This window comes from Macrobrachium rosenbergii, chromosome 50 (assembly GCF_040412425.1).
Source record: "Macrobrachium rosenbergii isolate ZJJX-2024 chromosome 50, ASM4041242v1, whole genome shotgun sequence".
Classification (NCBI taxonomy): domain Eukaryota; kingdom Metazoa; phylum Arthropoda; class Malacostraca; order Decapoda; family Palaemonidae; genus Macrobrachium; species Macrobrachium rosenbergii.
This window is the reverse complement of record NC_089790.1, coordinates 22890740-22915901: the sequence shown is the minus strand read 5'-3', so window position 1 is coordinate 22915901 and position 25162 is coordinate 22890740. Positions and strand designations below refer to the sequence as shown.

The window sequence follows — 25162 nt, the reverse complement described above, 5'->3', positions numbered from 1 at the left end:
AGGAATGGAATGGAATATAGAATTTAGGCCAATGGCCTGGCGCTGGGTCCTATGAGGTCATTCAGCACTTAAAGGGAAACTGAGAGTAGAAAAGTTTGAAAGTGTAACAGGAGGAAAACCTCGCAGTTGGACTATGAAACACTTGTCGGGAGAAGGTGGATAGCAAGATGGAAGGAAGAGAATATGAACGGAGGTACAGAAAAAGGAGTGAAAGGGGTTGCAGCTAGGGGCCGAAGGGACGCTGCGAAGAGCCTTTGGCAATGCCTACAGTGCATTGCGTGAGGGGAGAGAGAGAGAGAGAGAGAGAGAGAGAGAGAGAGAGAGAGAGAGAGAGAGAGAGAGAGAGAGATCATATTCAACAAACGAGTGTGCAATGCAAAACTTCAGTGTTGTAAGATTAGGCTATTTTGTAGGATTCTGAAGCACTTTCAGTTGACATTAACCTTGTTATCAGACTTAGCTTCAAGGACATACCAATAAGACATGGCAGTAAAACAACTCTGCAAAAAAACAGAAACATTTTCGATAAGGCCATATCGAATATCTTCGTTGCAACATACATGATCTCGTTTTTCGTACCAATCACCTCTTTAATTTCAATTTTTTTTTTTTATTTCCTTTGTAGACAAGAAAGTTCTCTTTCTCTTTCCTATCTATTTTCTTTGACGTCATAATTTCTAATAAGATTTCCATTCTCTTATCTGAGCAGGTTTCTTCTGCACAAGGTAACGGAAAATGGCAAACGCAGCTTGAGCAATAGCCTTCTCTAAGGTTGTGCAATTATAGGAATATTATTTTCTGAATCAGATATATGTGAAAAGACCTCTCTTTTCACTCGGTAGAAAGAAGCAACAAAGCCGAGTAATTCGATGATTTTGTAGTGACTCCAATAAGAAGATAGCTTGGCTAGATTTCTGTTGACCCTATTTTAATCAGCAGTAAAGGGAATCATATATATATATATATATATATATATATATATATATATATATATATATATATATGTAAACATCATATACAATATCACACTACACAATTAGACATGGCTTTCCCTGCTTGCGGTGAGATTAATTTTAAAGCCCCTATAGAAAGCCGTAAACGAAACCTGTTCAGCCTAGCTGGTGGCCGTAACAGAAGAGGAGGAAGTGTGGAGGTGGAGAGTAAAGGAAGAACCGGTTAAAGTGAGGGACAGGGGGTGAAGTGAGGAAAAGTCGCAAGCAGAGGATCTGCTCCCTCACCACATTCCCTAGCCTATTTTGTTTCATCCTTCACTTTATGAGTACACAACATCACATTCCTTTATGCCAGATTTTGATTTTAATTTGGATTTTAAAACTCTAGTTATCTCGCCCGTGTTAAATAAAATGTGATATCGACTGAGAAATTATGTACGGGCTATGTTTACTGTTCTAAAATTACTTATTCTTACTGGTTTTTACGGTCATATACTCAACTTCATGAGTTAATTCCATAACGTGTCTTTGAGCTAATAAAATCCTGTAGGCCTAGCATGAAGTTACTCTACCGTACTGTTGTGTGTATTGAATAGTTATTTAAAGTCACTGCCACTCTTTAAAAAAATGTGCATTTCTCGATATATTTGCTTTCCATTTCTGATGATAATGTGGAACAATGTTAGAAATAAGTGGAAACCGTTGAGGGTCAATGTTAAATGGAGACGTTACCTGTATTCTAGTACTGTGTAGTTCGGCGGGCCGCCACCAGGGTAGCGCTGCTCGCGCATGCGCAGAGGCTTGGGAGCAGCTGCACTTGCCGGGGAATCACGTAGATGAATTGTTGGTCAGTGTGTTTGTGATTTTTTATTTATTTTTTTTGTTGAGTGATCTTCATGGCGTTACGCTGTACAGCTTATAATGGCAGAAATGGGCGCAGGAACTCTTCAGAGAAGATGGAATAACATTCCACAGGTAAGCAAATCATATTGACGTTTATTTACCTATAATTTTGTGATTGTCAGATTCATGTCCTGCGGGCTACAGATAAGCTTTCTCTGCTAACGCCTTGTACTTTCAGAGTATTATTGTGGCACACTAGTGCAATGGCGATTTCAGTTTTGAAATCACACAGTCGATAAGCTTATATATCCCATATGATATAGTTAAAAAGATCTTACTCGTTATAGAAATGCTTAGCAGAAAGTAGACATAGGCCTATAGGTTACTGGTTGTGTCAACAAGTCTCGTCATTTAAACATTGTTACTGCGATCCGTAGGGAACATCTGCTGTATTTTGTCAGCCATTAAGAATTCTTTGCAGTCAGTAGGTAGGCCTGTAGGATACTTTCCGTGAAATCGGTTTTTCAGTGTAAAGAAAGCGGCAGAATTGTTTGACAAAATTCGTTTTATTAAGCGTGGTTTCTCAATGAAATTCCGAAACGTGAGTCACGCTTTGTGAAAATACTCACGACGACATAACCTTTAATAGAAGACAACTTCTGTCACTCGATTTAAAGCAAAGATACTTTTATCTTTGTTAAGCTTAACAAGTCCTGGTTAAATATATGGTTTAATCAAACGTTATTTCTCATAGCTTTGCGATTGCAAGAAAATGGAATGTGGTAGGCTAAGCTAGACCTATGCCCTCAAGCTAGCAGTTTGTTAAGAATCTTCATTTAAGTCGAATTGTAAGTAAAATTTAACTTTGAATATATGAATATAATTTCTATGTGGTGAAAGTTGTTGAATCAGCATGACAAGGAGAGAGAGAGAGAGAGAGAGAGAGAGAGAGAGAGAGAGAGAGAGAGAGAGAGAGCAAAGTCTGCGATTGTGAGAGCCATAGAGCTACTCAATTCATGATTTTTTCTTTAAGAGATTCAGTAGTAATATATTCGTAAAGTATGTTGTAGAAGAGAGAGAGAGAGAGAGAGAGAGAGAGAGAGAGAGAGAGTTATGGTACTGGGGGTGGACTTGTGGCGGGAAAAGGGTTGGAGAGTGATGAGGGGGTGTAAAGATTCATGCAATAGCAAAAGGAGTGTCATGCAAATCTATAGTTTTCCTTTCAAGCAGATGCCTCAAGTGACTGGTATTTTCCCGCCAAAAGTTCCCGGGTTCCACACACACTGTTAATGAACACCCTTGCGGACTTAACCAGTTTTGTTCAACCTATCATAGTCGTCACAACCTTTACTGCCAGTGAAGCCAGCTAACTTAGCACTTTTAAATACAAACAAATCTGTAGAAACTAAAATAATTATCATTGCCTTATATGACGATGCGATAATAATCCTGTTCATATAGGAAAACTAAATAAATAGTGTCGTCGTGATACGGAGCACTACGACCAGAAATCCACACATGCACGGTGTTATTTTTGCAGATTTAACATTATAGATGATATAACTGGCTAATGGAATCTGTAACTTCACTGTTGTTGGCGATAGTACATTGTCTTCCCGTGACTTTATGGAACTAAAACTAATTTCCTCTTTTGGAATCATTTACACTCCATATATATATATATATATATATATATATATATATATATATATGTGTGTGTGTGTGTGTGTGTGTGTATATATATATATATATATATATATATATATATATATATATATGTGTGTGTGTGTGTGTGTGTGTGTGTGTGTGTATGTATGTATATACTGTAGATATGTATTTATTTTATCTTACTGACTGACTCCCTGTTTAAACGCGGCTACCCTCCCAATCCCCTACCTACCCCGCCCCTACCCCGGGCGGACAAACAGGTGTGCAGGAGGAGGGTGGATGTGTCATGTCTCCCCCTACCCTCCCAATCGCCTGCTGTCCCCGCCCTTACCCGGGGCTGACAATCAAGAAAGGTCCACTCCGCTTTATTATTATAGATACATATGCAATGAAAATTTAAGTTTCTTCTCTTTTTCGGTTCCTTTTTTTTTTTTTTTACCTGGTATCTGGAAATGTCATAAATCTCACTCGACAGGTGCAACATAACAATAAATTGATTGACTGTACTCAATATGAAGCGCAACAATTCTCTGCAAAAGTGTTAGACTTACGGTGACGGGCATGCAGGTATCAAAAATTAATCTTCAAACACTCGTACACTCTTTTATCACTGGTTCATGATCAAATGTTAATGTTTAAACTTAGTCTTTGATAACGATTGCAGTTAATGGAATGGCAAATATTTCCAGAGTATTCTCGATTTCTCTCATTCTTTTATTCGCAATGAAAATATTTTTTAACTGGGCAATAATGTAATAGGAAAAAATAGCGATCTCGCTCATAGAATATTAAGAGCAAAATAAGCCACACCGTAGGGATGTAGTGCTGTCAGTGCACCTCACGCTCGGTGTACTGTAACTCAAGATTCTTTGCAGCAGCCCTTCGGTTCCTAGCTGCAACCCCTTAACCCCTTTCATTCCCTTTACTGTCTCTTTTCAGAGTCCTTCTCCACTCTTACCTTCCATCCTCCTCTAGCAATTATTTCACAATGCAACTGTGAAGTTTTCCTCCTGTTACACCTTTGTAACCTTTTACTCTTCATTTCCCTTTCAGCGCTGAATGACCTCATGTTTTCCCTTCGACTGAAGAGAAGACGTGTAGTTTTGTATGTCTCTCGAGGAGAACTGCATGATATTGGTATATTTACTGATTCTTGGCATGTTTCCCATCTAAAGAGGACATTGCTATCTATTACTACATGCGACTAGAAAAGTTATGCAGTGACGTCATAAATATGTAACCTAATTAACGCCTAATGAAAATGCGCGCTGCCTCCTGGCTGTCTATCGTACCGTTCAGGCAAGCCAAGTCTTTAAGGTCTGCGTAAATCCCGTCTCGTTAATTGGATCCAGGCTTCCACGTCCAACGCCCTCTGCCTCCTAGTAAGACGTACAGCAATGCTGTCTGGAGTGTTAGGGTTAGTTTCTGCAATTTTATGGAGTCGCTGAATATACGGTTGGTATTTTCTTGCCCGGTTACTGTCGTTGCTTGCATCAGTTCGTCTACGGTTGGTCTCTTGTCAAGCTGTGTGGTGAAATGTTGAATTATGACCTTCTGGCGTCTGTGATCTTGTAGACGCCTCTTCGAGGTAGTCGTAAAATGACCGTTATAGGTGGGTTCTAGGGACTCCAATATTCCCTCTGGTGGATTCTGGTGACCAGTATCCCCACTGGTGGATTCTGGGGACTCTAATATCCCCTCTTGACACGCAAATGTATGCAATATGTTGGTATTGAGACCTTTATCCTTCAGTGGGAGTGTAGAAACGTTTTTTTCGTCACAAAGGTCGCCATTAAGTTTGGGAGACAGACCATCCTCAAGTCTATCTTTCGGTCTGAATTATATGCATGATCTCATCTCCGAGGTATCCTTCGGATAAGTTAGGCTTGCTGTTTGTAGGCGGTACAATAATTCATCCCGTAACAGATGGGATTCTCCTTTCCTGCTACTCTGGTCTCCTTGCTTATTCATCCCTTTGGAAACTATTCACTGTTTTTATGCACTTTTCATTCGTATAGTCCTTGTATCTGTTGATACTTAACATTTGACGGATTCTGTCAAGTGCATCATTGGATAGTTTTCGTTGCAGACACTTTAAAAATTTTTATTTTATTTTACTAGAATCTCTTTCCACATATAGATGACCGTATGCCATGCCTGTATTTACACTTTCATGAAAGTGATATGGTAGCCTTAATTTACACAATCTCTCTCTCTCTCTCTCTCTCTCTCTCTCTCTCTCTCTCTCTCTCTCTCTCTCTCTCTCTCTCTCTCTCTCTCTCTCAAATATTAAAACTCCCCTAATCATTTTAATAATTATATATGACAAAAAATTCATATGCCATTAATATATTCCTATTCATAATCAAATATGGCCCACTCCTAAAAAAACTAGTAAAAAATAAAACAGCACTTTTCTGAATGTCCAGTACCAAATTTAATTCCGGAATCTATACGAAAAAGTGTTCGCCAATATTCATATATATATTTCTCATTACTTTCATAAATATCCTTGATAACCAGTGAACGTTTATTGAATTTCGCGAATTCATTTAGTGAAAGCTAATGCGTGTTTCTTATCTATGTCTCTTTGTATTCTTTATGTTGAGGCAGTTATATAGAATTGGCAGTTTGATATTTATCATAATTATTTTAAAGCTAACTCAGCTATTCATTCAGAAGTTGAATATTCATCTGCGTCATAGATAAATGTTATTGACACTTTCATGACAGTTATAATATATTTCATCTTTAAATTGTGACCTTTTTGTTCCTATATTCTTTTTATTATAGTTCAAGAATAACCTTTGTACGATATTATGAAGCAATACTTATCCCTCCGAAGTGAGTATGATTTGTAAATGTTACATTTCAGTGGAATTAATTCTCAAGATTGTATTCCTTTTTTTTTAAATTTCGTTTAGCCTTATTGTTGTTAAAATAAAGGATAGCAGGATTACACTTCGTTTGGTGTCGGATTATTTGTATGTGTATATGTTCATATATACACATATGTACATATATACATAGACTCACACGTGTATATATCAATCTAATAAAAGTGAATGTAACTGTGCAAACTTGTGCTCTATAGGAATCCGAACAGCTTGACCGATCTAGGCGAAATTTTGCACACAGCCCTCATTTGACCCCAGGAAGGTTTTCGTGTAGGTTTCAAGTCCGTACCCCCGCCCCTTTCCTCTTCCCCCATCCCCCTTCCCCTTTCCCCCTTCCCCTTTCCTTTGTAACTAATGTGGTAAAATAAACTCTACGGGTTTATCATACTTCATTTCGTGTACTCGAGACCATATATAAATATATTATTGAAAATGCTTTTCTTTCCTGTGATTAATAGTATTGCATCAAGGTTTGTGTTTAGGTTTAGTTGGGGGTGTGTTTTGGTTTAGTGGGGATGTGTTTAGGTTTAGCAGGGGGTGTGTTTACGTGTAGTGGGGGTGTGTTCAAGTTAGCAGGGGTGTGTTTAGGTTTAGCAGGGGGTATGTTTAGCTTTGTTGGTGGTGAGTTTAGGTTTAGGTGGGGAGTGTGTGTTTAGGTTTAGTGAGGGATGTGTTTAGGTTTAGTTGGGGTGTGTATTTAGGTTTAGTGGGGGTGAGTTTAGGTATAGTGGGGGTGCATTTAGGCTTAGCGAAGGGTGTGTTTAGGTTTTGTGGATGGTATGTATTTAGGTTTCGTGGGGGTGTGTTTAGGTTCAGTGGGGGTTGCATTCAGGTTTAGTGGGAGGGGTGTTTATGTTTAGTGAAGGATGTGTTTGGGTTTGTTGTGAGGGGTGTTTAGGCTTAGTGGTGGATGTGTTTAGGTTTAGTGGGTGGGGTGCATTTAGACTTAGTGAGGGGTATGTTTAGCTTTAGGTTTCGTGGGTGGTGTGTATGTTTAGGTTTATTGGCGGGTGTGTTTAGGTTTAGTGGGGGTGCATTTAGATTTAGTGGAATGGGTGTTCATGTTTATTGGAGACTGTGTTTAGGTTTGGTGGGAGGGTGTTTGGGTTTAGTGGTGGATGTGTTTAGGTTTAGTGGGGGTGCATTTAGATTTAGTGGAATGGGTGTTCATGTTTATTGGAGGCTGTGTTTAGGTTTGGTGGGAGGGTGTTTGGGTTTAGTGGTGGATGTGTTTAGGTTTAGTGGGGGTGTGTTTTGGTTTAGTGGGGGTATGTTTAGATTTAGTGGTGGATATTTTTAAGTTTAGTGGAAGGTGTGTTTCGATTTAGGAGGGTGTTTTGGTTTAGTGGGGGTGTGTTTAGGTTTAGTTGGGGATTGCCTGTAGGTTTAGTGAGTGGTGTGTGTTTAGGTTTAGTGGGGGTGTATTTGGGTTTGGTGGGAGGGGTGCTTAGGTTTAGTGGGCTATGTGTTTAGGTTTAGGGGCGGTGTGTTTTGGTTTAGTGGGGTTGTTGTTTTAGTTTAGTTGGGGGGGGGTGTTTAGGTGTAGTGGGAGGTGTGTTTAGGCTTACTGGGAGGATGTGTTTAGGTTTAGTGGGGGGTGTGTTTTGGTTTAGTGGGGAGGTGCTTAGGTTTAGTGGGGGTGTTTCAGCTTAGTGGGGGGTTGTGTTTAGGTTTAGTGGGAGGTGTGTGTAGGTTTAATGGGGATGTGTTTTTATTTAGGGGTTGTTTAGGTTTAGTGGGGGCTGTGTTCAGGTTAAGTGGGGAGTGTTTCATTTTAGCGGGGACATACTAATCAAAACCACACCCCATGTTACTTCCTTTCTAAGGTAAATGATCGGCTGTCATTCAGTTTTCCCGGGCAGCTCCGGGTTGGTCAGCTAGTGTGTGTGTGTGTGTGTATATTATATATATATATATATATATATATATATATATATATATATATATATATATATGTGTGTGTGTGTGTGTTTTTGTGTGTGTTATATATATGTGTGTCTGTTTCTGTGCCTGCTATATCGTAAAAAAAAATTGTATCATCATAAAACTTGATATTTCCGCTTTTCCAAACAAAGCAGTAGTTATCGGAAATATAAATGATACAAGATTAATCGTGACATACACCCAAATCCAAACTTGGAATAGGAGTACTTACTAGACAGCATGTTTTGAGCTATTGGCACTCCCTTTGTAATCTTTAATCCTTTCTAATACATAATGCCAGAGAGGGTCAGTATTATTCCCCTAATTCATGGTCATATGTCAGGTTTAGCGTTTCAAAAGCACTGTTTTTGTATTATCCTTTTGTAAGTTTTTGGAAGTTTGGAACCCAAACTTGTTTTAAAAAGAATTCTTTTTTTTTTATTTGATAGCCTAGGTAGGGTAGTTATAGCGAGACTGAAGATATAAATAATGCAAGAGAAAAAAGACTTCCAAATATCACTTTTTTGTATAACAGGAATATACGTAAATAATTCTTTAGCCATGTAACCAGTAGATCATTGATTTATAGTGATGAAGTCCAAGAATTAAATATGAAATATGTTTTTTTATCATTTCCATAAATCCAACATTGATTACTAGTACGCGTGTGTGTATGTGTGTGCGTGTGTATGTGTTCATTTCCATAGATCCAACATTGATTACTAGTGTGTGTGTGTGTGTGTGTGTTCGCGTGTGAGGTATAGTTTTTGTGCAAAATCGTGCATTGTGTGTCTCGGTAAGGTTCTAAATGCATGTACACGAAATCATTCAGTGGGAACATCAGCCAAAACAAGGAATATCTTTCTCCCTTATTATAATTCTAAATTTTACTAATCGGAACGAGTCCTTTCCCTTTCATTTTTTACTTTCACATATAAAGGCGAATCAATCCTTCGCGGAGAAAGTCGCGAGTGAAACGGAAGTAATTTTCTGCCTCTTCTCTCCCCTTTGTTGTGTTAATCAGGAAGATCTTGGAGATAATGTGTACAGTAAAATATCAGAGCTGACAATAATTACAAAACTTCTGCGAGTCTGCGACAGCATGGAATGAAAACATTTCCGTTGCTGCCTTTCAGTGATAGGGCTTTTTAATGCAGAGCGCGGAATGAGAGACCAAGTTTTTATTTATCTGACTTATTTGCTTTATTTTTCGAGGGGCTGGGAGAAGGATGTTATGTAAACTCCAAATCACACGAAAATACTAATTTTATGTGACAGCTTTATTGAACATACATACAGTTTACTTCTGTATGTTCAGCTCAGTGGTAATGTTCACAAAATGAAAAGGAGACGGAAAAACAAGCACTTTTACATATCTCTACATGAGGAGGAAATAAAGTAAAGCATTTGAAACTGAATTTGATTTGGGAATTTAAAATTTCTGACACTGAAGGATTACTCGGAAAGAATTTTATTTTCACGAGTAATCTTTTTCGACTTTGAATTCTGGTTTTCGAGACCAAAATTGTGGTCCTCACAGCTGCATATATGTACTAAATGTTGATTTAGATGTGGCCCTATTATGCGTAAATATTTCGACCGACTCAGAAGTGTCTCTGTTTAGAAAGGAGCCTTATCCATGGCAGTTATTCAGATCCTTTTATGATGGGAATCATCCACTTCTGTTTGGTATTAGTTTTAATGTTTACTAAATAACGCTCGATTATTCATGATATTGTTCTCCTTTCTCTTTGCGTGTGTCTTTCTCTTCCTTCTGCGTTAAACTTTCTGAAATGTACACTGACGATATTCCGTTTTTTTTTTATATCCTTTCTACATGATCAAACTTTCCAAAACTCTCTCCAGCCCATCTCATCAGCACATCACTTCACATTTTAACATCTCCCAACTGTTTCTTCAATTTCCAGTTACCACCAAACTTCCGAAATGATTTAGCTTAACTGTGCCATTAAACTTCCCAGTGCTTACCTTCTGGGAAAATTCATTTATTCCGAAACTATCACCAAACTTCTAAAATGAAGATTTCACTCAGCAGTACCTGAAGACTTCCCAGCTCTTACCTCCGTGCGAAATTCATTTATTCCAGAAATACTGAGGAACTCCCAAAAATTTAGTGCATCGCTACTTTCTTTTGGCCATCACGTATGACAACCACGCATTGTAAGTGATTTCATTCTTCTAAATACTTATAACCATTAATCTACCTTCCTGTTTCGCATCTACATCCATACGCATTCTATACTTATTATTTTCTTCTCTTTTTTCCATTGTACATGTTCTGAAACTCTTCCAATAGTCCTATTAACTTCTCTTTGTCATCAAGCATCAATATATCATCAGCAAACATCAACAATTCCATTTGTCAACCGCAGTCCCTCTCTTCTCCCACAAAAATGCTGCATTTCATATCACTCTCAAACTCTAGGCATGCGCAGAGCTCATTATTGATGAAAACCAAGGAAAAACCACCATATTCTGCGAGAGAACGTGTTCTACAGCCAGATACTCTCCTGCTTACGTATTCGTCTACTAGTTTCGCTTTTCTCATAAAGTAATCTCTATTTTCCTCTTAGCAAAGTACTATATATCATCAACATGCTTTCGCCAAGTGTCTCGAAGTGCTATATCATTAATATATTCTATAACTGTGTACTATTTCTACCTTCACTTTCAAGCAGATAATTAAAAAAGCAACATCTATCCTAACCATTTCACCTATACCTACAGGGGCATTCCTTAACAACTATTCAATCTAAGTTTTACTATCTCACTGTTCACCTGTCTTCATACCTACCAGTTGTGCGAAGTGATATTGAAAAGCAGTATTTTTCACAGTAATTCATGTTATATTCACGATTAGTTCCTCATTCGTTTCAATGCAACCCTTTCCTTCACCTCAAGGTTAGTCTGTCAACACGCTGACTCCGAAAGGATTCGTTTCTAAATATAGAAGGGTCGCACAAACAAGCGACGTAAGATCTTTGTGATGTTTACAGAGAGAGAGAGAGAGAGAGAGAGAGAGAGAGAGAGAGAGAGAGAGAGAGAGAGAGAGAGAGAGAGAGTGGCGTTGGAGGAGGGATGGTTGAGGGAAATGTAATTTATGAGAAAAACAGAGAGAGTGAATTGTTCAGTCAACTCACCTGCACGATTTTACCACTAATCCTGGGAACTCATGGGGCCTTTAAGTTCGTTAGTTTCAAGATTTTTTTAAAAATACCATAACAGTTTATTTTACAACATGTATTGTTTTTATTGCCTCTCTTTCTATGTTTAAATTCATGCATGCCTCCATCCACTTAAGACTTCTTTATACTCAGGTAAAAACTATCTATTTTCATCTTTCAGTACAAGGCAATTATTTCTCCCAACATTCCAGAGCTCCTTTTCGCTTTCATAAATCACTAGTTTTAGTGTTCTCGTCTTACAAATAATATCAGTTAGCCTCTAAATCTTATGTGTACCAGCATCAACTTTCGCTGTAACACCAGTTAGTATCAGCCATTCTATCTCCCCAGTTACAACATATTTTTTTTATCGCTTCACTTTCCACTGAATCCACTGGTCGGCCAATTAACGAAGATAAGTAACATCTAGTCTTGTCAGTACTTGGATGGGCACGAACAGTAAACATCAGATTGGTGGCACTTGAATTCTATGAATATCCGGATATCATAGTGTGGGGCTGAGAGCCTCACATGGTTTCTGAAACCTGGAACGTGAGTAGTTTTTAGAGGCACCGCGCCCACTTATGAAATGGCATATGTTTTAATACGTCTGTACTCTACGAGTTGACGGTGTAATCAGGCCTGCCATGGTATACTTTACATGTACTTTGCACCTACTCTGTAATATTTCCTAGTACTTTAATTTTTTGTGGGTATAAATCACCCACAAAAAAAAAACCTAAGTCACTGAAAGAATCAAAATACTGTAAGTTACTGTAACAACAAGGACCAAATATTTGCTCAAACTAAACAACAACAACAACAAAGGGTCTGAGGCATATTAGATTACGGAAGTTTTGATTATGTTACATAAGTTGGTTTCCGTGGTACATGACTTGAATAGTTAAGCAGAAACACGAGTTTAGTTGGCAACAGAGAATTAACACAGGGCAGATAAGAGAGGAGGAACGTCTAGGGATGAAATAAGATACAGTGTTTAGAAAATCGTCTGTTTTCATTTGGCTGTGCTCGATTATTTTTCATTTTGTCATAGTAAAAGTAGTTATATTCACTCAAATTCTCAAGGCATAGATTAGTGTTGTCATGGCATTGCAATAGTAAAATATAAAGATATTATCAAGAACAATTGAATCCCATCTATAATTTAGTAATATATATATATATATATATATATATATATATATATATATATATATATATATATATACAGTATATATATTATATTTTCCCAAGAATCCCAGCCATCATATGCTTCATTTAAAGCTGGAAAATACAACAGTGCATTTTGGGCACTGCCTGGCAAGGAAGGGCGAAAGGAATATAGGTCCCTCCCTTATGACTGTGGGAGACTTTGCTTTCAGAACCCTAAGCCTGGGGAGGCAGATTAAGAGAGGACAGGTGGCAGGAACACCTGTACTGAGTCATAGATGACATCAACCCCAATCTACCTGTGGGTAACCTCCTGACCCCTGACCGAAATCATATAAGGGTCTCACCGAAGGAACAAGGGAGAGAGACACTGCTGGATGCGAGCGAGGCACATCTCCTCCTTCCATTCACGCCTCCTTCAGAGAGCCATGCCCTACCATGTGGTCCTATCTTGTAGGGACCTTTAGTCTTATTACCAGTGAAGCCCTTAGCCCTCCCTCCGCCGCCATTACCCTCGCTGAAGCCACCTCTTCTATGAGGTAAAGTGATCTGTTGCAAAGGTTCTTCCAGTCAGTCACACTGTTTTAATTCTCGTGCTAAACTTCCTATTTCCATTTCTAAGTGCCACTATTTTCCTATCAACCTTGTTTGTTAGGGCAGTGTTACGTAAATGCCTATGTTTAAATAATTACATAAAATCGTGTGTTCAAGGCTTCTTTGGCACCCTCCGTGCTCGCCTTGTCCTATGCATATTTTACTGCGTCCTTACTGGCTTTTAATTCGTGAATCTCTCCGTTTACAGAGGGTTTGTTAGCCTTGGAAATCTCTCTTGACTGTGCCTTGTGTCAGCATCGTCACACCGAGGGATATACTTTCAAGTTTTCCCAGTTACAATTAACCTCTCAGGCCTTGCCCGCCTGATTAGTCCATTTCATCTTCTGATATTTCATTTCACGTAAATACACGCGATTGGTTTTTTACGATTTCCTGAATCAACAGGAGTCAGATTTTATACAAAAATAGAGGTAAGTAACGAAATCATTCATTTAGAGTCTATAACTGGCTCATGGTGAGCATTTCCCTAGTAAAATCGTATATTTATATATATATATATATATATATATATATATATATATATATATATATATATATATATATATATATATATATATATATATATGGAAATGAACACATGAAAACGTGTTTCACAGAAGTAAATTTTTGACTCGCATCCGGACCGAACCCCGGTCTTTCATGTGAGAATCCAGGGCAATAGAAATTCCACCACATAAGTCTTGTGTGGAGGAATTGCTAATGCCCTGGACTTTCTCTTGAAAGACCGGGGTTCGGTCCCGATGTGAGCCAGAAATTTATATATGTATATATACAGTATATACTCGTATATACATAATATATACATATATATGTATATATATATGTGTGTGTGTGTGGCTGTGTATATACACATATGTATATATATATATATATATATATATATATATATACATACATACATACATACATACGCGTGTTTGTGTGGGCGTAAGATGAAATCTATCCTATATCATTATTTTGTTTTCCATTGTTCGTTTTCTATATCGTCAGCTAAATATTTCGTTGTTAAGGTTACATAATGGTGGAACAAACATAACGTCCCACGCATTCCGCCTTTACTTTTACAATATTTAAGGAGGGAAATCATTTCTCTAAGATGACACAAGACTTTACTGAAAAATAGACTCCCTTTCTCTAAATACTTTCACTTAATGAACCAGCATACTGGTTTTTGTTTGTTTGCGTAATTTATATTCTCATCACATCACTGGATTTACTTAGCTTAATAAAAATGTCATTTGATGCTAATTATAACGAACGCACATTGCATATTACCGTTCTATCAGATTTTGTAAACTGCGTACGTTATGATTTTTTATTGTCCTTAGTTTCGAAAAATACCGCCGTCATCCTTTCGAATTTTACTATAGAAGAATATTTTGAATGTCCCATTATACTACCACTCTTCCTCTTCTGCATTGTTAGTATTATTATTTTCTGTATATTTTTAAATTAGTGAAATAGCATAGCAAATCTTGAATGAAGACTCTGTTGCATATTCGGTAATCTTTCTTAGTATTTAAAAAATAAATTCCGTCAAACAATAAGCACACGATAGTGAAGAATAAAGGTAATTATCACTGAAGTCAAGAAAGAAGGGGGCTTTTCTTATAAGCTCAATAGACATTGATAGAACACACATGACCACCTTCTGCAATATGAATACTAATCATTTTGTCCTTCACTGAAAGCAATTTTAATGCTATGAGGAAGTCCGCTGCGAAAAACAGAATTAAATCATAACATTTGTTTCCGGAACTGCACTTTATTCCTCACACCGTTGGACTGTGGAACAGCCTCCGAGAGGGTGTCATGCAATTGGAACTTCAGAAGTTCGAGTGAAGATGCAATGCATTACTACCCTAATACTATTCTCCTTGCATGTTAATACATTTTTATCAGTTTATTAATTTATTTTTTTCTTATTTAATAAGTGGGATCTCTTCTTTCTGTATTTCCCTTTACTTAATCTTATTTCTTCCTAATGAACACCATATTCTTTGGAAGCTTGAAGTTCAAGTCAACGGTCCCTGTGGGGTTGTTCCATATGAATAGGTTTCATCTACTGAATAATAATAATAATAATAATAATAATAATAATAATAATAATAATAATAATAATAATAATAATAATAATGAAAAAAGGCGTTATATACTCTTCGAAAAAAACCCACCAGCTGAACAGAGGCCCCCCCCCAAAAAAAAAAATCCCCGCCAGAAAAAGCATATATCTGAATTTCTCTCCGAATCTTCAGAAAGAAACTGTATCCCATAGCGGTGTCAGCTTACAGTATCTCCCCATCATAACACCGTTCTCCTACTCGAGTTTCTTTCTTCAGGTAAGGCACTTTCCATGTAGGCTTCGACGAAAGGCTCACTATAGACTGGGAAGGGAAATTCTTGTTCGGATGGTCAGTCCTTATTTTATGTGGTGACGTTTCTTAGGGTGTTATTATGAACGTTGTCGTTACGATGAATTGTAAGAAAGTAACGAATTTCTCTTTAAATACTTCCCAACGTCCGTAATACTTCGTTAACATCCTTCAGATGTTTGCTGTACAAATGTAAGGCTATATTAGTCATTTTTCAGAATATTTAAAAAGTCTTTAAAACTAAATTATTCAATATTAAGTAACTGTACATTTAGTATCTTAAGTTATGCAACTTTTTTTCTTCCAAAGGGGAAAATTACTGAGATAATCGGAACACGAAATGTTCAGTACCAGTTCCTTTTATGTGACAGCAGCCTGTTCATATATTTTCTGAGCGCAATAATACATTAACACTTGTTAGTACACTTAATAAAATCAAAACACTGTCATTTTAGAGTACCTAAATATTAACATAATCACGGTGATAATTTTCGAAAGATATAAGCAGATTTCGCTGAAGAAATTTTTTCCGTATTGCATTAACAGCTGCAGATAGGACGTTTACATTAAAACTGCTTTTACATAAAAACACGTACGCACAAACCTTCTTTCAGCGGAAATTCTCCACCAAAAGTATAGCCTAGGTAGACCAAATGTGGCATTGCTCTTCCAGTTATGCAATATGCAAAACCTATCCCTTTTTGGTTATTTATATGCGACAAATGTATCATTCATAATCCGTATGTGTTTCATCCCCCCCCCCACACAAAACCTCAAGTAATAATTCATTATTTTCTGTTTCGAAAGAAAGAAAGAAAGAAAGAAAGAAAGAAAAAAACACTCACAAATAGAAAAGAAAGTTATAACATTTCCATATTCAAACTAAACGTTTATAGGTCTGACGACAACTAATTTGAAAGAATATTTTCTATTGGTGATTTATTTTTATATTTACTTTTAATACGTATGAGGAAAATAAGAACATACTTATAAAAGAATCTCCCAAAATAAACCTGCCTATATGATGCATTAAACCATACGTGGGGCAAAGCTTTGAATGCTGGTTTGTAACAATATGAATATAGTGTACGATCAGGTAACATGGCAAATGCATTATTAGTACATAGAAACAACAATCACGGCAGTAATAGGATAGAATACAGTATGAAGAACATGTAGTTTAGAGATCTGGTTGAAAAAATAACAAAATAGCATATTAAATGAGACTGTGATACTTTAAATGTCAGTCTGAGTTTGTACAAAGAATATATATATGAAATATTGACGACGAGTGCTTTAAAACAAGTTTATTATTGGGCTATCCCATTGTCTGACAGTTTCATATTATGTTAATTTGCTACAAACATGAGGCACTCCTGTGACTAATCTGATTCCCTTAGCTCCTGCACCTGAACCCTGAATGCAGTTATAAACATTACACCTACCTCGTGATTTAGGTATTCTCTCAATTTTTCAACATTTTGGGTTTATCTGTCCATATCACCCCGTGCTTTCATTTTGTTCTCTAACGACTTCTAATTACCTCGTTAGCATGCCTGATTTGTTCTTTGTGACTGATGTTTTATTTGTGCAATGCTTTACCTCCACTGTACTCTGTGGCAACTCTGTGACGCAAAGCGAACTTTGAATAATTCTGGCCTCTGGCTGTCAGACAAACTTTGTTGTAACAAGGCCGAATTGCAGTGTGATACAGACTCCTGGATCTCACTTTATTTTTTCATGATTCTCTTCTTCCGTTGTTCTAAATTCTTTGCGAGGAGTCGAATTTGTAAATTTTGTGAATCAACATTCAGTTCTAATCATTAGGCATTCGGATGCTAAAATGTCTAACAGAAATTGAACTGACGTAGTAGTCTACAGAGGATAGTATTACAACATAAAGTTGAATAAAGCGGTATGTAATGGGTGATGATGCGTTTTGGCTAAGAATTACAATAGAAAAAATACTAAAGTATGTCGTGACCGATCATTCGTAGAAATTGATGTCATTAGGAATTTCATGGTTAGCATCAGGTTTTCAGTTTTAAATTGATTTGATGATATTTCTAAATGTTTGGTACTGTAATACTACAATTCGTGTCAACTCTGAGAACTAATGTAAACACAACACATTGCTCTGCTGTGTGGTGGAGTAGAATACGTTGATAAAATTACAGATTTTCAACATTTATAAGATATAAAACGCAAAAATCAAAAGTTCATTAATTTTATTTTGGTTTGGGAAGCAATATTAACAGAAATTATTTTAATAAGAAGGGAGGAAATCAACTGAGGGATTATTTGCATTAGTAAGACAAAAGGAAGACATCCCAAAATTTCCAAATTTGAAGTCACTAGTGCGACTAATAACGTATGTGGATTCAGAAAAGACCTTGCAAACTTTCACACATAAAGAATAAAGAACAAGGAAGAAGGGTGAAAAACACCAGAGGTAAACTTGAAATTGTTGATAGAAAATTAATGTATGAAGCAGTGATTCTCAACCGGGGGGGCGTCAGCAATTTCTAGGGGAGGCGCGAGCCCTAGGGAAAAATTTAAAATTCTCTAACTATATTCGTTATTCTCTTAAAAAGAGAGAGGAACCAGTATTCAGAAGTTCATGAAAAAATGCATAGGTATCGCCTTTAATGTTAGTTTCCTATAGTCTACTACTCTGGTTAGACCCGTTTTCCTTTAAATCTGGGAGGGAATTTTACTCATAGATGCAAGGGGGGCGTGGAGGGAAGGACCAACTCTTAGAGGGGGGCGTGGTAATAAAAAGGTTAAGAACCACTCGTATAAAGGTAACGACCGAAGTATTAATTGACGTATAGACATGTAATAGAAGAATTCAATATTTCAACGAATAATTGAATACCTCGTGGTAGTTTATAATTCTGAATGTAGACAATATGGTTTATTTATGCTAGAACCACTGAGATATTCATGTTGACTGGACACTGGAATATTTAATGTGGTCAGAGAGGCTAAAGAAGATTACAGAATTGTAAAAAAAATGTGGAAGGCAAAAGCAGCGCTATATGTTTATTGATATAACAAAATGGTGCGTAATTTATGCATGATGAGGAGCAAAGTCATTTACCGATGATGTATGTTATTTCCTATTTTCTTGTTTAATTAACGTACCTAAACCTTCCCTCAATCCTCTCTCGGCTCCATTAACATTGCAAGAGGCGTCATTCGCTGAAACCTGTTTGAAACTTTAATGCGTTCAAAAGTTATTCTTCGTGAATATAGATTTTCCATATATTTTTTAATAGATATTACATATTTTATAGTTTTCTGTAAAAGGAAACTGTTGTGACGGCTTTGTCTGTCCGTCCGCACTTTTTTTTCCGCCCTCAGATCTTAAAAACTACGGAGGCTAGAGGGCTGCAAATTGTTATGTTGATCATCCACCCTCTAATCATCAAACATACCAAATTGCATCCCTCTAGCCTCAGTTTTTATTTTATTTAATGTTAAATTTAGCCATAATTGTACTTCTGGCACCGTCATAGGTACCAACAACACAGGCCACCACTGGACCGTGGCTGAGTTTCATGGTCCGTGGCTAAGAATTTCATGGGCCGTGGCTGAGGCCACCACCGGACCGTGGCTGAGTTTTATGGACCACGGCTGACAATTTCATATAGCGTTATACGCTGTACAGAAAACTCGATTGCGCCGAAGAAACTTCAGCGCATTTTTCACTTGTTTTTCAATGGCACGGATTTGCTCAAACATTACCAAAACTTTTTATTCACTGATTTTCTTTTGTATAAACAAATGTTCATTTAGAATGCAATATTGAATGTATTATACTCTTTTCTTAGTGATGTGGCCAATCATCTATATATAGTATTACTTTCCAAGAATAATCCATTAATAAATAAGAATGTCAATGAAAGAAAACCAAAGAAAACATTGTTCTACTCAGTAAATACAAAGACTCCTAAATTATTTTTAAGGAAGATCTCTTGTAGAGAATTGAAAATTTCGAAATATAAAATAGATGTTATTGCAGTCACTCTTGCAGTAATGAACAGAAATATATTTTGACCATTTGACAGCCACAACATAAACATTTTCAATAATGCAGATGCAAATAAAGGTAGACTCATCACACCAAGGAATGAGACAGAATAGTTATTTGGAATAAGAGTCTCTGAAATTAACCCCGGGCCGAACTTGAAAGCATGGCACAGTTATCTGTCTGACTTTAATGGTCAAAAGCAAAGACATATTACCGATATTACTGAAAAATGTTAAGTTTTTCAGTTGTTATACTTACCAGTACTTTCACCTTTCTCAGAAACAGTTTTTTCCACTTAAATAGGTACTGTACTTTCCACGCTTCCCAGCCATTGAATTACAAAATCGCCACGGTTATTTATCACCTTGCTTGTAGTATCGTCACTTTCTCGGTGCCTCGCCATTCCTAAAACTTTTAATTAGACTCTGTACTTTATATTCCCAGCAGTCGCTTGTAAAGACTCTCTCAAATTTCCATAAACCACCCCGCCCTGTCTCTTGCTGCTTCATTTATCTAAGGGCATAGTTGCTGTCACCAAAAGTTTTATTCATTCTTTCCTCATTATCGTTGACATTTTCTTGTTCCAGTACTCCTTTGGGGCATCTTTAATCTCTCTCCCTCTCTCTCCGGATCTGTGTGCTGAAAGAGAGAGAGAGAGAGAGAGAGAGAGAGAGAGAGAGAGAGAGAGAGAGAGAGAGAGAGAGAGCCACAAAGTGTTTCTAGACTCATTCTGTCAGCTAATCGGAGAGAGGGTTTTGGTTGAATATGCATTAAGAATTAAATAATTAACTTTCATTATACACCTGTTGCCAAACTATAATTATTATATATATAATACATATATGTATGAGAAAAAGCGTCTTCGTTTATTTCTCAAGCAGATTCAAGGCCTTCTAGTGACAAACGTATGCAAAAAATTAAGAGGTTTATATATAATATATATACATACATACATACATATATATATATATATATATATATATATATATATATATATATATATATATATATATATATATATATATATATATATATATATATATATATGTGTGTGTGTGTCTTTTACTGTAATACAACAGTATAATATGAAGATAATAAGGCCCATAAAACACTATTTGAACGCTGCAACTATATATTTCGAGCACTTCGTTCTGTGCCCCTGTTCACTGGTAAAATATGGACAGATGATGTGTTACAGGAGTATATATATATATATATATATATATATATATATATATATATATATATATATATATACAAAGCATATGTAGGTGTGGCAGCAAGTCGCTGTTGGCATGCTGGTGACCGTTGACCTATATATATGTATATATATATATATATATATATATATATATATATATATATATATATATATATATATATATATATATATACACACACATATATATATATATATATATATATATATATATATATATATATATATATATATATATATATATATATACTCCTGTAACACACCATCTGTCCATATTTTACCAGTGAACAGGGTCACAGAAGGAAGTGCTCAAAATATATGGTTGCAACGTTCAAATAGGGTTTTATGGGCCTTTTATCTTCATATATATATATATATATATATATATATATATATATATATATATATATATATATATATATATATATATACATAAATATATGTATATATATGCATACACATATATATGTATATATATGCATACATATATATATATATATGTATATATAAGAGAATCTAAAGAAAATAGCAAATCTTTTGAGAAAAAGTGTATCCGTAAATTAAAGAAAATAAAGACAAGCTTAATCACGCTATAGAACTTGGGGACATTATACGGATCTTTGTATTTTAGGCCAGAGTATAACGAAAGCTGAAGAGAAAGAGCGATCACCACACCACAGAAGCATATTAGGATTTGCTAGTTATGACCGACTATTCTTAGAAGCCATCCATACGGTTTATAATCGACATATACTATGTGCGTGTCCTGTACGTAACGTGTAGATCTACAATACCTTGTACACACAAGTGCACCAATTTTAAAATTGCGTCAGAGGATTATTGTCATTTAGGTTACAGATTTTTATTGTTATTAATATTACTCAGCCGATGAACTCTGTTCATTTGGAGCAAACCCACGGAGACCATTGACTTGAAATTCAAGCTTCCAAAGAATATGGTATTCATTAGATAGAAGTAACGGAAGGTAATGGGGAAATACAGAAAGAAGAGAGTATTTATTAAAAAGAAAAAACAAATTAACAAATTGATAAATAAATAAAGAACATGTCAGCAAATTTTTAAAATACAAGGATTGTATATATTGGGGTAATAATACATAATGATTAAATGAGAACGGAACCCAGGAAGCAAAGGAAGAATAAGATATAAGTGGGCTACCATTACTGTAAAGTAAAGGTAAAGGCAATGGGAAAAAGAATAAGGTTTTTAGCCACGAGCTTCTTTCCCTCCAGGGAGGGAAGGCGAAGGTTTCGTAGGGGAGAGGCTTAGCATTCCTTTTATAACCCTCCGACCTTTAGCGTAAATGGCACTCACTCGGGAAAGGAAAGGAATGGGCGGCACCCAGGTAGAATAAAGATCTCAGACCTGAAGTACTGTCTGCCTGCCTTATTATTTGTCTCAGTTCCTCGTTGGAAGAGTCGGTAGAGTTGTCGGCTAGCACTCGCTAGGCCCGAGTTCGAGTCTCCGGTCGGCTAATGAAGAATTAGAGGAATTTATTTCTGGTGATAGAAATTCATTTCTCGCTATAATTTGGTTCGGATTCCACAGTGAGTTGTAGGTCCCGTTGCTAGGTAACCAGTCGGTTCTTAGCCACGTAAAATAAATCTAATCCTTCGGGCCAGCCGTAGGAGGGATGTTAATCAGCTCAGTGGTCTGGTAAAACTAAGGTATACTTAACTTTATTATTGTCTCTCTGTCTATAGCTGGATGACTTTGATACGGTGTCAGTATTAATTCATCATGTATTATTTTGGCGTGCTGTTTTAAGTTTATTCTTGGTCTGTGATATACAGTTTTTCTTTAAACAAATGGCAAAGTAAATGATCAATTAGTCATTAATTTATGGCGTATCCTCTGGGCAAAGGAAAAGAGATGATATTATAGCAAACTTTGATCTCCGCCATTCATGCCTTCTTTACATCCCTCCATTACCGCTGCTTTTCAATAATTAGAAAATTTTCCCTGGATAATGTAATCCCAGTTATTCAGTAGCAGTCATCTGCGCCATAAAATCTAGATGATTATGTAGCTTGAACCTCTTCCTTGCCTCACTCTGACAGGGTAAATATGAAGCCTCATTAAGAGTTCAGGACCTTTGGTGAGAAGGAAAGCACTGTTGAGGCGAGATTCCGTTTGGAAATGAGAATTTATAGTATGGTGTAAGTCCGGAGTAGGATAACTGTAAGCGTAGCGTTAATCGGGAAAGTTGATGGCGTTGCATTTATACTCACGCTGTTTGTTGTCATAAAGAGGAAAACTTTAAACAATTATTACCCTTTCCATTTCAAACTGTAGCTTAGTTGAATAATAATGTTCCTCTTTACCTTTTCTTCGACTTATCCTTCCCTGCGCAATACACAATGAGCAAATTTGACGTATTTTTCTTTTACAAAGAAATGGAACATTTCATCTTAGAAGATTTTTTATGGTAAAAATTTTAGCTGGTTTCATAACTATGACCTCCTCAGTATAATAGTAATGATAATAACTTCCAGTTCTATTTCGAATGTCAATTTTAACAGTAGGTTCTCATTTTACAAATCAACTTTAGCATCGACCTATAGGCGAAGATGCTTGATCGATTTAATGGCACATGTCACCTTTTGGAAGCACAGCATTTTAATATTATTTTCTAAAAAAAGTAACAAACCGCTTATATATTTCTTCCGTACTTTAATGAAATATTCTTATCCAGAATATCAAGAACGAGCTTCGGTAAACAAATAATATGGATTTAGTGAATAACGTGCAATCAATAACGGCTAAGTTATGCAAATTATAGCCTGCTTATCTTAAAAATTCTTGATGCCAAATTTTCAAGATGATTATCTAAAGAAATATATATCGACAAAATAGTTTTGAACTTTTAGAGGCTTTCTTATGTTATAAACTCGTACTTAAGACATCAGAATTACTATTTATTTTTCGCATTGTCAGCATTATTTCCTAAATCAATAGGACCTGCAAAAAAAAAAAAAAAAAAACCATTCAGAGCAAATAATGATCTGGGTACACTTCTGCCAATACTTCGAGCATGATTTATTTTTATCAGAAAAATCAACACTTCATTTTATTTGCTACTGCATTGAATTTTATATACTTTGCCTCAAGGCCTCGTTTAACTAGAAATACGGTACCTCTACATAATTTACTGTCGTAGTACAGAAAAGGAAATTTCAAAACTGGAGATAAGAGCAGAATAAAGTCAACAACGGAGAGATAAATTCGTAAAAAGAAAGTATTACCTGGATTTTATCTTTCTATACATAATTCATAGACTTCAATACTAGTGTGATATTCACCTGGTTACTTGAAATTTCAATCTTCCAATACATAGTTATGAGACTTGATCACCCCGGAATTTCAGTCTTCCAATACACAGTTCTTAGACTTGATTACTTTGAAATTTCAGTCTTCCAGTACGTAGTTCTGAAACTTGGTTATTTTGAAATTTAAATTACTCCGAAATTCCAATACCAGAAGGTCGTCCCATGTACATGATACACGATAATTTGGCACATGTAAATCAAGGCCGTTAGAGTACGAGTGACAGAAGTTCAGTTATCACTCCATTTCGATAAAGCGAGTAAGAAAAGTGAATAGTCAGGTACAATTATTGAAGCAGTATAAAGATTAAGATTTAACCACGCCGTGGAAGAGACGAGATACTAATTCGATCAGGAAACGACTGACGTTTATTGTTTGATTCGTGGAAGCCAATATGTCCTTACGAAATAGAAACGTGAGCTTTGGCGAGTAAGCTACAATTGCTTCAGTTTAGAACCTTGTATAGCACATTCTATCCTTGAAAATATCTCGTACAACCGATCACGCTAGGGGAGGGGGGGAAATAGAGGTTATTCGATGTGTAAGCTGTTGCGTAATTACTGTACTGTCCTCGAATTATGTCCCTAAAGATCAATAAAAGATTGCCTGGCCATGACGAAAAAGTCTTCTTAGAACATTCGTCGCATAACTGTACAGTCATGTTAGCGTGAATTATGAAACACACGTCGAAGACTAACGGCATTACCATAAGAATATGTTATTTCTCTCTCTCTCTCTCTCTCTCTCTCTCTCAATGTCACTTGTTCTGATAATTTAGAAGTCATGAAAGTTTCTTATTCATGTCTGACACAGTAGCTTACAATCTTTTGTCTGTTATTGCAACAAAGACAGTATCAGGTATTCCAAGGTAGCTCATGTGATAGCCAAGGTCTATATTCAGCGAAATGGGAAACTCAGTATTAATTTTGGTTT

At 36.3% G+C, this 25162-nt stretch overlaps 1 long non-coding RNA gene across 1 annotated transcript in view; it reads left to right on the top strand.

Annotated features, from left to right (window-relative positions):
- The first annotated feature begins 1715 nt into the window (after positions 1-1715).
- LOC136832881 (uncharacterized) overlaps positions 1716-25162 on the top strand; it is a 388835-nt gene continuing 365388 nt past the window's right edge. Inside the window, exon 1 of the long non-coding RNA XR_010851347.1 lies at positions 1716-1928. This is a non-coding gene — a long non-coding RNA (uncharacterized lncRNA). The remainder of the gene's footprint in view (positions 1929-25162) is intronic.